The sequence below is a fragment of the Suricata suricatta genome, chromosome 11 (genome assembly GCF_006229205.1).
Source record: "Suricata suricatta isolate VVHF042 chromosome 11, meerkat_22Aug2017_6uvM2_HiC, whole genome shotgun sequence".
In the NCBI taxonomy this organism is placed as follows: Eukaryota; Metazoa; Chordata; class Mammalia; order Carnivora; family Herpestidae; genus Suricata; species Suricata suricatta.
The window spans coordinates 27117366-27131203 of NC_043710.1; the positions used below are offsets into that span (position 1 = coordinate 27117366).

At 40.6% G+C, this 13838-nt stretch overlaps 1 protein-coding gene across 1 annotated transcript in view; it reads right to left on the minus strand.

The window, feature by feature from the left end:
* Nucleotides 1-13838, minus strand: part of KIAA1549L (KIAA1549 like) — a 262753-nt gene that overhangs the window by 199287 nt on the left and 49628 nt on the right. The window lies entirely within an intron of this gene.

Sequence of the window (13838 nt, forward strand, 5' to 3'; positions counted from 1 at the left end):
TTTACCAGGTTCTTGACTTAATATTTTAAGATATTTCTTATAAAAACAGCTTTCTCTCAAGTAGCATATGATTCCTAAACAGACCACTAGATGATCAGAATCTCTTGCATCAATTTTATTATCAGATGTGTTAATCATTTCTTTAAGGAAAAAAAACACATTTTCAGCTTTTCTTTTTCTCTCTATGCTTCCAATTTTTAAAGGTATGGGTTTATTTGAACACTTAATGATAACTAATTATTTGTTACTCCTTGACCTTTCTACATCAGTAATAAAAATGAGGCAAAATCTTCTGTTAATAATAACATGTCTTTAAAATGAGTTTAATTCCACAAGAGACTCTTAAACACTGAGAACAAACTGAGAGTTGATGGGGTGAGGGATGGGGGAAATGGGTGATGAGCATGGAGAAGGGCACTTGTTGGGATGAGCACTGGGTGTTATATGGAAACCAACTTGACAATAAACTATATTTTAAAAATAAAAATTATAAAAATTAAATGAGTTTAATTGTAGACAAGAGTTGTATTCATGCCTTATACGATTGTTCTCAGCTTATCACTAAGTCATTTTCAATCTCATACACACCCTAATAATCACAAAAGGATAACTGCTTTAAGCAGATGTAGATGCTGTCTAACTCTGAGCCCAAGTTTAAGGCTTCTCTACCATGTTGTCCTCACCATTAAATTAACCAATCACTTAATAATGAGGTGGTTTCATTCGACTAATAGTCAGTAGATTCATCTTACAACACAGTGATGCAATGATTAAAAGATACAAATGTATAACAAGATACAGGATCAAGTCCCTTGCATGGGTCACTATGGAATATTTTAAAAGATGATGCGGTGCCTGGGTGGCTCAGTCAGTTAAGCATCCGACTTCAGCTCAGGTCATGATCTCGCGGTTCATGAGTTCAAGCCCCGTGTCAGGCTCTGGACTGACAGTTCAGAGCCTGAAGTCTGCTTCCGATTCTGTGTCCCCCCCCCCCTCCCCTGCTCATGCTCTCTCTGTCTCTCAAAAATAAATGTTTAAAACAAATTTTTTTAAAGATGATAGTTTTGGGGCACACTTTGAGTGGCTCAGTAAGCTAACTAAGCATCAACTCTTGATTTCAACTTAGGTCGTGATCTCACGATTTTGTGAATTCAAGCCCCACATCAGGCTCTGTGCTGACAGCATGGAGTGCTTGAGATTCTTTCTCCTTCTCGCTCTCTGCCCCTCCCCCACCTATACTGTCCCTGTCTCTTTCAAAAATAAATTAACTGAAAAAATAAATTAAAAATATAAAAGATGATAGTATTCACCACCCTCTGAAATTATCTTAAGTATTTATTTACTTGTTTCCTTTCTCTACCCCTGCTAAAATGTAAGCTCTGTGAGAGATGGGATCTTACTGCCTTGCTCATTCACTACTGTATTGCAAACATCTAAAATACTGCCTAGAACCTTTGTGGACCTAGATGGGTAAAGAAGCCTATTCTAATACAAATCACTGAAAGAAAGGGATATAATATATATTTTAAAAATCTGGTTTAAAATGTGGTTGAGGTTGCAATAAAGGGAAACAGCTGGAAGCCAAAAACTAGAAGAAAGTGTAATGAAAAGCTAGCATTTGCCCCCAAGGACATCAGCTGACCCAGGAGCCTGGGTTTTGACACAGTGCTTTGGTATGTGCACCTGGGGACAAAGCCTGGGGCTTGATCATACTGAGAGACCAGATCAAGTGCTTCTTTCCAAAATGTCACAATGCTCAAATGGAAACAACCTCAGAGAATGAGGCAGGAAAAAAATCTCTGTCCTTCAGAAGGACACTTATCTATCCTGGCTTTGGTGAGGCAGAAAAAAAAAAAATATCCCCTAAGAATCCCTAACCAAAGCCCACACTCTTATAGGTGTAGGGCCAGAATTCACACTATACCTTGGCTCGGAAGAACAGCAACAAACACCACTGAGCTGAAAGTCTGATTAAAGTAGCCCTCGTTACCCCACGGCAAGGACAAATGCAAATCCTTCCTCTCTGGAGAAAAACACTTCAAACACAGGGCTCTAATAATTCCCATGGAAAAAGTTCCAAGGCACATGAGCTCACAATAAAAAAAATCACTAAAAATAAGAGTAAGCAAGTTACTAATGAGTGAGAATTATCAGAAAACTGGAGATACTACAGTAATCAGACACAAAATACCAAATAATTCAGTTTTGTATGTATAAAGAAATAATAGAGGGGACTAAAGATACGATGAAAAGAACTGAGTAAGCAACTTTTAAAAAGAGCCAAATAAATTTTTCAGACAGAAAATATAATAATGAAAACCAAGAAGCAGGTAAGTAGCATATTAGACACAGTCTAAGACAGGATGTATAAACCTTAAGATAGATTTGAGGAAATCACTCAGAATGAAGCATGAAAAGATTTGTTAAAATGAATTTTTTAGAGCACTTTATTTGTCAATTTTTAAAATTTATTTATTTTGAGAGAGAGAGAGCAGGAGAGGGGGAGAGAGAGAGGGAGAGAGAATCCCAAGCAGGCCCCACACCGTCAGCAGAGAGCCCCATGCAGGGCTCAAATCCATGAACTGTGAGATCATGACCTGGGCCGAAACCAAAGTCAGTCACTCAACTGACTGAGCCACCCAGGCATCCCATTAAAATGCATTTTAAAAGCTAAGTTATATGAGGGACAAAGTAAGGTTTAACATATGTCTAATCAGATTTCTGGAAAGGAGAGGGGTACTTGGGTGGCTCAGTTGGTTGAGCTTCCGATTCTTAATTTTGGCTTAGGTCACAATCCCAGGGTCGTGGGATCAAGACCTACATTGGGCTCCACGCTCAGCATGGAGCCTGCTTGGGATTCTCTCTCTCTCTGCCTCTGCCCCTCCTCCCCAAAATTAAAAATAAGAAAAGATTTCTGGAAAAGAGAAAAATAAGAAGATTGGGGTAGAAATAATATTCAAATAAATAAGGGCTGACCATTAAAAAAATTAATATAATTTATTGTCACTAGCTAACATACAGTGTATACAGTGTGCTCTTGGTTTTGGGGGTAGATTCCCATGACTTACCACTTACATACAACATCCAGGGCTCATCCCAACAACTGTCCTCCTCAATACCCATCATCCATTTTCCCCTTTCCCCTGCCCCCTCCCATCAACCCTCAGTTTGTTCTGTCTTTAAGATGAATTCTCAGATTGAAGACATACAATAAGTCCCAAGCAGAATAAATAAAAAGTAATCAATATCTAGACATCAAAAATTTCAACACTTAGTGAAATTGAAGAAACCAAAATCAAGGAGAAGAGAATAACAGCAGTCAGAGACAAGACAGATCACTGACAAAGACTGAACTGACTTCTCAGCATCAAGAATGAAAGTAAAATGACATTTTCAAAGTTGAAAGAAAACAACTATCAATCTAAACAAGAAAAACTATCTTTCAAAATATTTTCAGGCAAACAAAAATGGATAGAGGTCATTACTAACATATCTTCACTAAACTAATTTTAAAAGAATGTTCAGTTTAACCCTTGAGCAACATGAGAGTTTTAGGGATTCCAACCCTCCACATCATCAAAAAACTGCGTATAACTTTTAACTTCCCAAAACCTTAACTACTAAGAGCCAGAGCCTTACCAATAACATAAAAAGTCCATTAACCTATAGATTGAATGTTGTATGTATTACATACTGAATTCTTACAATGAAGTAAGCTAAAGAAAGTGTAATTAAGAAGATCATAAGGAAGATGAAATACATTTACAGTACTAGACTGTATCTATCAAAGAAAACCCGTGTGTAAGCAGACTTGCCCAGTTCAAATCCATGTTGTTCAAGGGTCAGCTGTACTCAGAAAGAAGGAAAGTGATTCAGAAGGAAGATCTGAAATGTCAGAAGGAATATTCAGGCAGGTAAGTCCACCTATTGAGTTTGAGACTTATCCAAGCACCCATGCTAGCTAGAAAGGGAAGGCTATTCCTCATAGATAGAATAAACTGGACATGACTAACCATGAATTGCTCAACTAAGAGATGTTGAACATAACATTCTTTCATTTTTATGCAAACCATAATTGCTGTAATTTAATACAACCCCACAATATAAGAGAATTCTACATGCAAATGAAATCAAACTTCAGGGTGGAGCAAAATTCAAATTTTCAAAGGAATGGTTATTTCAGCAAACTGTGAGAGTTTTTTATTATTATTATTAGGCTCTTTTTGTTCAATAATTTCCACCTTTTATCTAGGACTTGTTCCCTCACAAATGAATGACACAAGATGATTTGGATTGCCCAGGCTTACTAACTAAATCACAAAGATTTCCCTTCTAAGGATTAGGATCTACTTCAGATAGTAGGAAGAGAAACTGGAAAAATGAGAAATGTAGTCAGTTCAGAGAGAAGCACTGTGTGAAGACTTTTTTTTTTAAGCTCTAAATCGCTAACTGACCAGACCATGTTCAGAAATGACCGAAGTTAAAAAAAAAATTAAAAAATTATAAAGAAATGACCAAAGTTACCAGCATATGATGGAACTGATAGGCCTTTGCAAAATAAGAATCACCTTTTCTAAGAGCCCCAAGGTTACATCTTAAGGGATCTTCAAATCCCTGCACTTTGATCACACAGAAGCTGAAAGGGACAAATGCGACAGAAGAACACTTCTCACCCAGGAAATGGTGCTTTCAGGAACTACAGCAGAGTGACGAATGCAGTCCCACTAAAAGTGGCAGCTCACACACCTGGGTCCCTGAGCGGTGTTTCTGGAACTGAATCCAGGAAAGGTAAGGAGATAAGATGGGATAAAAACCAGGAATGGGACCTAAGTCTGTGCCTAAACTGGCAGCCAGCTTAACTGTTGCCAGTTTAGTGAAGCCGATGAAGTCAGTAAACCACCAGCTTCGCTGACTATCCCCCCCCCCCAGAAATGAGCAGGAATGTGACTCAGCTAACCAAATTCTACTATCTCTGTTGAAATAGTGTAGCTCCTTCTAAAATGATCCACTTTATTTTTAAATTTTTTTTAATGTTTATTTATATTTGAGAAAGAGAGAGAGAGACCATGCAGTAGTGGGGAGAGGCAGAGAGAGACAGAGACGGAATCTGAAGCAGGCTTCAGGTTCTGAAGTGTCACAACAGAGCCCGCCATGGGGCTCAAACTCACCTGAACTGAAGTTGAATGCGTAAGTGACTGAGCTACCCAGGCACCCAATAGAAGGATCCTTTTCAGATAAAGAAGATGCGGTGTGTGTGTGTATGTGTGTGTGTGTGTGTGTGTGTGTGTGTGTGTGCGCATTGTGTGTGTGTGTGTGTGTATAAACAGATACAATGGAATATTATTCAGTTATAAAAAAAGAATGAGATCTTGTCATTTGCAATGACATGGGATGGAGCTAGAGTGTATTATGCCAAGTGAAATAAGTCAGAGAAGACAAATACCATACGATTTCACTCATATGTGGAATTTAAGAAACAAAACAGATGAGCATAGGGAACTAAAAAAAAGAGAGTGAAGCAAACCATAGGAGACTGTGACATGTAGAGAACAAACTGAGGACTGATGGGAGGAGGTGGGCAGGAGGTGAGTAAACGGGTGATGGGCATTAAGAATGGCACTGGTTGTGATGGGCACTGGATGTTGTACATAAGTGATGAATCACTGAATTCTAGTCCTGAAACCCATATTACACTATATGTTAACTAACTAGAATTTAAATAAAAACTTGGCAGGGAAATGATCCATGTGAACCCAATCTCTGCCCCCCCAAAAAAATAATTAACAAAGGAAAAAAGATGTACACAGTTTGACATCAACAGTGAGCCAACCATAGAAAATCAGGAACAGCACAGGGGAGAGTGACCTGGACAGGGCTAAAAAGGGGTAAGCAGGTGGCAATGGACCAGTGAGCCAGGCTAGGTTCGGACAAGGAATCCACAATGAAAGTAGAAACCAGGCAAGAGACTGCTTTATCCAGTCTGGGCATACACATCAAAGGTGGGAGACAGATGCTCTGTAATTCAGTCAGACCTGGTCACTACAGGTACAGGAGGAGGTAGGAAAGAGCAGACAGGGTGAAGCTCAAGGCTGGGAAAGGCAGGCCTGACTGTCGCGGGGGGAGGGGCTTAATACGTGGCATGCACCAACAAGCACTCCTCATCCTTACAACCCTACTGTGAGGTACAAGTCCTGTTTTACAAAGGAGGAAAGGTTTGGAGAGGTGACATGATGTGTCTCTTTGGTAAGTAGCAGGGTCACAATACAAATCCAGCACTGTCTGCATTCAATGACAGCAGTTGCTATAAACCCTTACATCCTGGTCCAGGGCCCTTCAATCTCCTTCAGAGCTGCATCCCAGTGATCATGCTGCTTGAATAAACGCACTTTTGTCTTCCATCATTTTCTTTTAACTCATTTATTCCTTTTTAATCTTGGCTAAGAGGAGGTAAAAGCCTTTTTTCCATTCATATCCACGGAAGACCATCACCCGAGAGTAAATACACTTTGTCAAGCTAATCCATTTTTTAAATAATGTGTATATATGAGAGTACTCTAAAAAGTCTGAAGTGCTTTAGAAATGGAAGGGAGCGTTATTTAAAAAATTACCATACTCATCCATGCAGCCCAACTCATCTGAGAATCTTCCAGGACTGGAATACTATGGTCACAAATTATAATGCTGATAAGGTGAGACAGCTAGAATTACTGCACAGAGTGCTTAAGTCAACAATTCAAGTGCAGAACTGAAAGTGAACTTTTTTCCTTTCATAAGCAAAATGTCCATTATGCAGAGGATACCTCATGCTGGAGCTGAAGGACTGGGGGGCTGGGCCAGGTGTCAAGAGACCTGGGTTCAAATCTCACCTCGGCCTCTAACTGGCTGGCTACATTGAGGCATGAACATGATCTTTGCTTCCCTCTTCTGCCCTCCTCCCCTGTCTCAGACACCTCCTCTGCAAGGTAGTGGGAGTACCAATTCAGAGTGAGGATTTGGGGGGAGCCAGACTGCCTGCATTTTTGTTCTGCCTCCATGATTGCTAGTCATAATGCTAGACAACTTACCCAACCATTCTCTACATCCATGTCCTTATCTCTGCAAAGGATAACAACAGTACCTACCTGTGACAGTTAATTTTATGTGTCACTTGACTGGGCCACAGGATACCCAGATATGTGACCAAACATTGTTCTGGATGTTCTTGTGAGTGTGGTCCTGGATGAATCTAACATTTGACTCACTAGACAGAATAGAGCAGACTGCCCTCCCCAAGGTGGGTGAGCCTCAGCCTCTCTGTTGAAGGCCTGAATAAACTAAAAGGCTGAGTAAGAAGGAATTCACTCTCTCTCTCTGGCTTTATCCAAGCTGGGACACTAGTCTCTTGCCTTCAAACTCAGACTCGGATTGGACCTAAAACCATTAGCTCTCCTGTGTCTCCAGCTTGCTGACTGCAGATCTTGGACTTTTCAGCTTCCATGAACATATGAGCCATTTCCTTACAATAAATCTCTAAATATGGAGGCACCTGGGTGGCTCAATCGGTTAAGCATCTGACTCTGGATTTCAGTTCAGGTCATGATCCCAGGGTCGTGGGATCAAGCTCTGTGTTGGGCTCTGAGTTGAGCCTGGAGCCTGCTAACATTCTCTCTCTCCCTCCCTCTGCCTCTCTCCCCAGCTCGTGCTCTCTTCCTCTAAAATAAAATAATAACAATAACAATAAGAATATCTATATATCAATACAGGTACATATATATACACATATGCATCCTATTGGTTCTGCCTCTCTGGAGAACCCAGACTACAAGACCTCAGAGTTACTTTAGAATTAAATTAGACAACGCTCTTTGGACAAAACCCAGCACATCACATGACCTCAATAAATATTATAATTGACCACTAGACATTTAACATCTCAGTCCTATGAGTCTAATTAAAAGAACCATAAAATATGTAGTAGCAAAATGGTTTTTAAAAAACTACAGAACTGTAAAAATTTAGGTCACTTCACCTGCAACCACAAATCTCTTCATTTTCCTTTTAGGAATATGTGTGTGATTTACAGAGACATTGTAACTATGGTGATATCTATGAACAAAACCTCAAAAAAATTAAAAAAAAAAAAAAAACCCTGATGCCAGGGTCTAAATTACATCCCCATTTGCTTCCTCACCTAAAGAAGTTTTACTACCTCTTTCAAAAGCAAATGCCTGTCCCACCCTATTCAGGTGGCCTTTGAATCTGCTGAACTTAATTAGAGCAAGTCAAGACACTAGTCCTCAGACATTAGCACTCAGAGTTAATTAGCCAGATATAAAACAATTCTTCTTACCAGGCAAATCAGAGAGCAACCTGGAAAAGCTAAAAGGGAAGGGAACATCATTCTGTGCTTAAGAAAGCAGGCTAAAATACACAAATCCTAAGCTTTTCCAAGCAACCTTTTATTTTTCCAATTTCCAGAAATAACATTGCTCTTCTTCTGACCACTTCTAGGAAATAAAATATCAAACCACCATTTATACTGTAGGCTGACCATCATTCCTTCCATCTTTTCAAAATCAAAGGATGATACAGTTCATTAGAACAACTTTCTTCTGAGACTGCCGGTCACACAAGCTACTTTATATACTTTATAGTGGCTTTCAAGTGAAAAGTCCAAATGGGATCTTTTTTTGAAATCCATTTAACCACGAACTATTCAGACCAACTGCAGACTCTTTCCAAGAATGCCCATATTATTGTTTGTAAGCTAAGATCATGGAAATAGGAGGGAAAGTGCTTTGATTTCAATTCAGAACATATTCAAACGTATTTTCAAAGAAAATTCATTGAAGCTGAACCCTAATTAGAAGTCACCATGAGGTGGTGAAGGAGCTTTCCCTGGTGCTACTTCAAAGGTTCATCCAACAAATACTAATTGGCCACCCTTATGTGAGCAGCATGGCGCAAGTGTCTGTGTCTACAATGGCAAACAAAACAGAAAGAGCCGCTGCCTTCTCAGAGCTGCTTCTGACAGGGTCGAGGTAAGCCTGGTCCTAGAACAGGACAGAGACGGCCTAAGCAACCCTCTTGGATGCTGACATCCCAAAGGGCACAGTGGAGATCATCTGGGGCATTGAGATAAAAGCGAAGAAAGGGCAGGCTTGAACTATTTCAATAGCTCTCGGAGAAACTGCTTCCAAGTCACACCACACTTGGCTTATAAATATGAAACTATGCAGAAATACTCAAATGTAAAACCACTTTTCAAAATCAAAGAAGAAAATAATTGGCTAGATCTTACCTAAATGAGTTATCCACGCATACCCTCAGGATAAGTTAAAGCCTTTTGGATGTACAGTTTTCCTACGTGCTGAAATGCTTTATTAGTCAAGGGAAAAAGACTCAGATTACATAACATTCACCACCACCCTCACCCCAGATATGACTTACAAATAAAATACAAATAAAAGCCTATTCCAGCATTTCCCAACAATATTTTGTGAAAAACAGGCCCTATGGGGGAACTATTTCTAAATTCTAATTTCTAATATTCTAAAATTTACATATTACAAAGTAGGAAAAGTCCCAAGTATCCATGTTTTTATATCAGGCATAGTTGTAAACAATGGGACCGAAGCAGTAAACAAACAAACAAAAATCCCTGCTTTCATAGGGTTGATATTCCAACAGGGGAAACCAAGCAATATATAAGACTAAGGGAAAAAATAAAGCCGAGGAAGGGAGATCAGAAGGACAAGGATGTTGCTATTTTATATAAGATGATCAGCAGAGACTTCACTGGCAAAAGATATTTGGGCAGAAATAGGAAAAGAGAAAGCCATGTGGCTTTTAGGAGAAAGAGCATTCTAGGCAGAAAAAGTAATATGTGCAAAGGCCCTGAGGCAGAAGTGTGTTTGGCAGGATTGCAGCACAGCAAAAATTCCAGCAGTGGCTGAAGTGGTATGAGCAAGGTGGAGAGCAATAGGAAACCAGATGGAAGGGGAAGCCAAAGCTAAATAATACAGAAATTTTGGAGTAAAACAAGATGCAATTGGAGGCTTCAGAGCAGAGCTGAAACATGAGATCTGACTCCCAATTTAACAGGATCTCTGTGGCTGCTGCATTTCACAGTCTAGATCATGGCAGAGGGAGGGAGAGAAACTAGGAGGCCGATTTGTAGGGTACCTCAAAATTTCAGCTAAAAAATGATAGTGGTTTAGAACAAATGAGTGACCGCAGTGGAGGTTGTGATACATGATCAGAGTCTGGATATATTGTGGAGGGAGAGCCTGGAAGCGGGTAGAGCCAGGAGGAGGAAAAAGAGAGATCAAGGACAGCTCCAAGCCTGATGGTCTGAACAACTGGAAAGATGGGGTCATCCAGGTAAGTGAAGATTGAAAGACATGAGGTTTGGGGAAGTTTAAGGTTGGAGGTCGTTCATGAAGATGAGAAGGGACCAGCAAAGAACACTGAGAAAAACTAAGAAAGAATGGTATCTGGGAAGCCAAGAGAAGAAAGCACATCAGGAAGGAAGGAGTGATTCGCCCTTTAAATGTTGCTGTGATGACAAAAAAATGATGACAAAGAGGGAAGCCACTGGCAACCCTGGTAAGAGTAATTTTGTAGGATGATAATTACAAAAGTCTGATTAAAGTGGATTCAAGAGAGAATTGGAAACTCCACAACAACAACAAATAACCCAGTGAGAAAAAAGAGCAAAGGACTTGAATAGACATTTCTCCAAAGATACACAAATGGCCAAAAGCACATGAAAAGGTATTCATTAGCCAGTAGGGAAATGCAAATCAAAACCTTAATGAGACACCACTTCATATCTCCTAGGGTAGCTGTGGGAGGAAAAAGGGAGGAAATATCAAATATGGATGAGGAGGTAAGACGACTGAAACGCCTGTGCATTGTAATGTAAAACTGTCCAGCCACTTGGCCCAAACCACCAAACACCTTGGCGGACACTCAAAAAGTGAAATGTAGAATTACCATATGACCTAGCAATTCTGAGGGATATGCCCAAAAGTATAGAAAACAGATACTCAAACAAATACTTGTATATGGATGTACAGAGCAGCACCACTCACAATAGCCAAAAGGTAGAAACAACCCAAATGTCCGTTAATGAATGAACAGATAAACAAAATGTGCCATGCACGTACAATGGGATACTACTATGTGATAAAAGGTAATGGAATTCTGAGGCATGCCATGGATGAACCCGGAAAACATCATGTAAGTGAAATAAGGTCAACATCTTATATGACTCCATTTTATAAAGTATACAAAACAAGTAAATCCGTAGAGACAGAAAACAGTTCGGTGGTTGCCGGAGGCTAGTGGGAGGGGAGAATAGAGGGTGACTATGTAACAAGTAAGGGGGGGGTACCTTGGGGATGAGTGAAAGACTTTGAAACTACAGGAAGGCAGTAGTTACACAGCCCTGTGAATGCACTAAATGCTACTGCCTTGTATGTTTTAACATACTAAAATGGTTTTATGTTAAATGAAATTCACCTCAGTTTTTAAAAAGCGCAAGAATGGGAAGAAAGGAATTGGAGAGAGTAAGAAAACTCTTCCAGGGAGGCTTGCTGAAAAGGGGAGCAGAGTCACAGAGCAGCAGCTGAAGGGGGATGTGTGGTCAAGGTGGGGGCTTTTCTGAAAGGAAGGTAGATGACATGCCCATCTGCAACTGGAGAAAAGGGACCAGAGGCAGGACTGCTGGCAGGAGGTCCTTGGTTTCATGCACAAGAATCAAAGATGCCTCATCGTTAACAGGAGAGGAGGCAGGATTCGGGCAGCTTGGTCAAGGCAGCAGCAAGGGCTTGCAGAAAGTCTCCTGGACTAGTTTTTTCGTAGGAGATGTGGGGATGTTATGAGTGGGGAGAAGGTGTGAAGCAGTGACCCCAGAGAGTGGGTCGGTGACTGGACTAGGGCAATAGGGTAGCAGTGCTGGGCAGCTTGAACAGCCCACAAGAGGTTAATGGTAATAAACTGATGAGACTAGTAAGCCGGGTTGTGGAGTTTTCTCCAACTGTATTCAGTTTCCTGGGTATACGTGGAGAACTATTTACTTTATTTATCCCTAAGCTCCTCCCAAAGATATCTGACCATATAAACCTATAACAACCCCCAAAGAGTCTACATACAATTATACTCTACAATGAAATAGATAACGGAGGATAGAAAAATACCAGTACCTCCTAATTCCTCCTTTCTAACCAGAGATAGATAGATAAATAAGAGAGGGGCCAGGTCTGGAGGCCTGCCAGGGAACACTGGCATTAGACTCCCCAGGAGGGCACCCATTAAGAGGGAAAACAAAATGGCACAGTAGTCAGAGTCTGAGCTTTGGAGTCAGATTTCCACTCCAGCTGAGTGATCTTGGGCAAATGAATCTCTGTGAGATGTATCATAAAATGGGGGAAATATCATCTGCCTTTCAAGGATGTTATGAGGATTAATGATGGTAAGTCCTTAGCCCTCAAGTTTCTAGCATATAACAGGCATCCAATCTAAGGAGGGAACTGTCATTATTAGCCAGTCAGATGTGCCAGATCAACCAGATGAAAGATGGTGCAACCAAAATTCTGTCAACCCAGGTGCCCAACCACCTGTGCTTTGATGATGATCTTTGGGGAATCTGAAAGAGCTGGCATGACTCCATCTCAATCTACAGTGAGGAACTTCACCAGTCAAGATAAAACCTGCCTACTTCAGCTCAAGAGTAAGTTGGTGTTTCTAGCTCCTAAGTTAATGTGCAAAATTGGAGCACCCTCCACTTCCTATGAAACAGTACATTTCGCAAAAGCTGCCATGCAACCCAGTATCATGTTTTTAACATTTTAAGTAATTTTAGACTTACAAAAACAGTACAGAGAGTTCAGTACCCTTCAGCCAACTTCTTCCAATGCTAACATCTTACATAACCATAATACAACTGCAAAAATCAGGAAAATAATTGATAAATTACTAGTAACTACTTGACAGACCTTATTTGCTGCCAGCTTTGCCTCTAATGTTCTTGTTCTCATGCAGGAATCGATCCTGGTTCCTACATTCCATTTAGTTCTCAAGTCTTTGCTAGCATCTGCCCACCTGTGACGGTTTCTCTCCGTCTCTGTCTTTCACAGCCTTGACATCTGCCAAGAGAACTGGTCAGGTATTTTGCAGAATGTCCCTCAATTTGGATTTACCTGATGTTTTCTCATGATAGAGTGGGATTGTGCATTTTGAGTAAGAATCCCCCCGATAGGTTGTTTTGCCCTTCTTAGTGCATCAAAAGGGGGCACATCACAGGGGCACCTGGGTGGCTCAGTTGGTTAAGTGTCCAACTTTGGCTCAGATCATGATCTCACGGTTTGTGGGTTCGAGCCCTATATCAGGTTCTGTGCTGACACTTGGAGCCTGGAGCCTGTTTCAGATTCTTTGTCATCCTCTTTCTCTCTCTCTCTCTCTGCCCTCCCCCACTCATGCTCTCTCTCTCTCAAAATTAAACATTAAAAAGAGGGGAGCACATCACAAAAGTCGCTATATCTCAGTCCTAGTGCTGTCACCGTAAGGTGGTGTTTGCTAGGTTTCTGCACCCATACCATATTTGGTACAGTGTAAAACAGAATCCCAGCCTTTCTCCTGGTCATAATGGGAAGAACTAGATATTTCCATTTGCATCCCAACATCTGTACACCAATAAATATCATTGTGCTCAGCACCCAAAGGGTTTACTTTCATTTATTTCTTTTGATTATATGGTGGGCTATTTTAACCCCAAAAATGTTTAAAAGAGAAGAGATAGAATTTTAGTTACATCCCCAGCACGGACTCAGCCATACCCAGAATCCCTTCTCAAC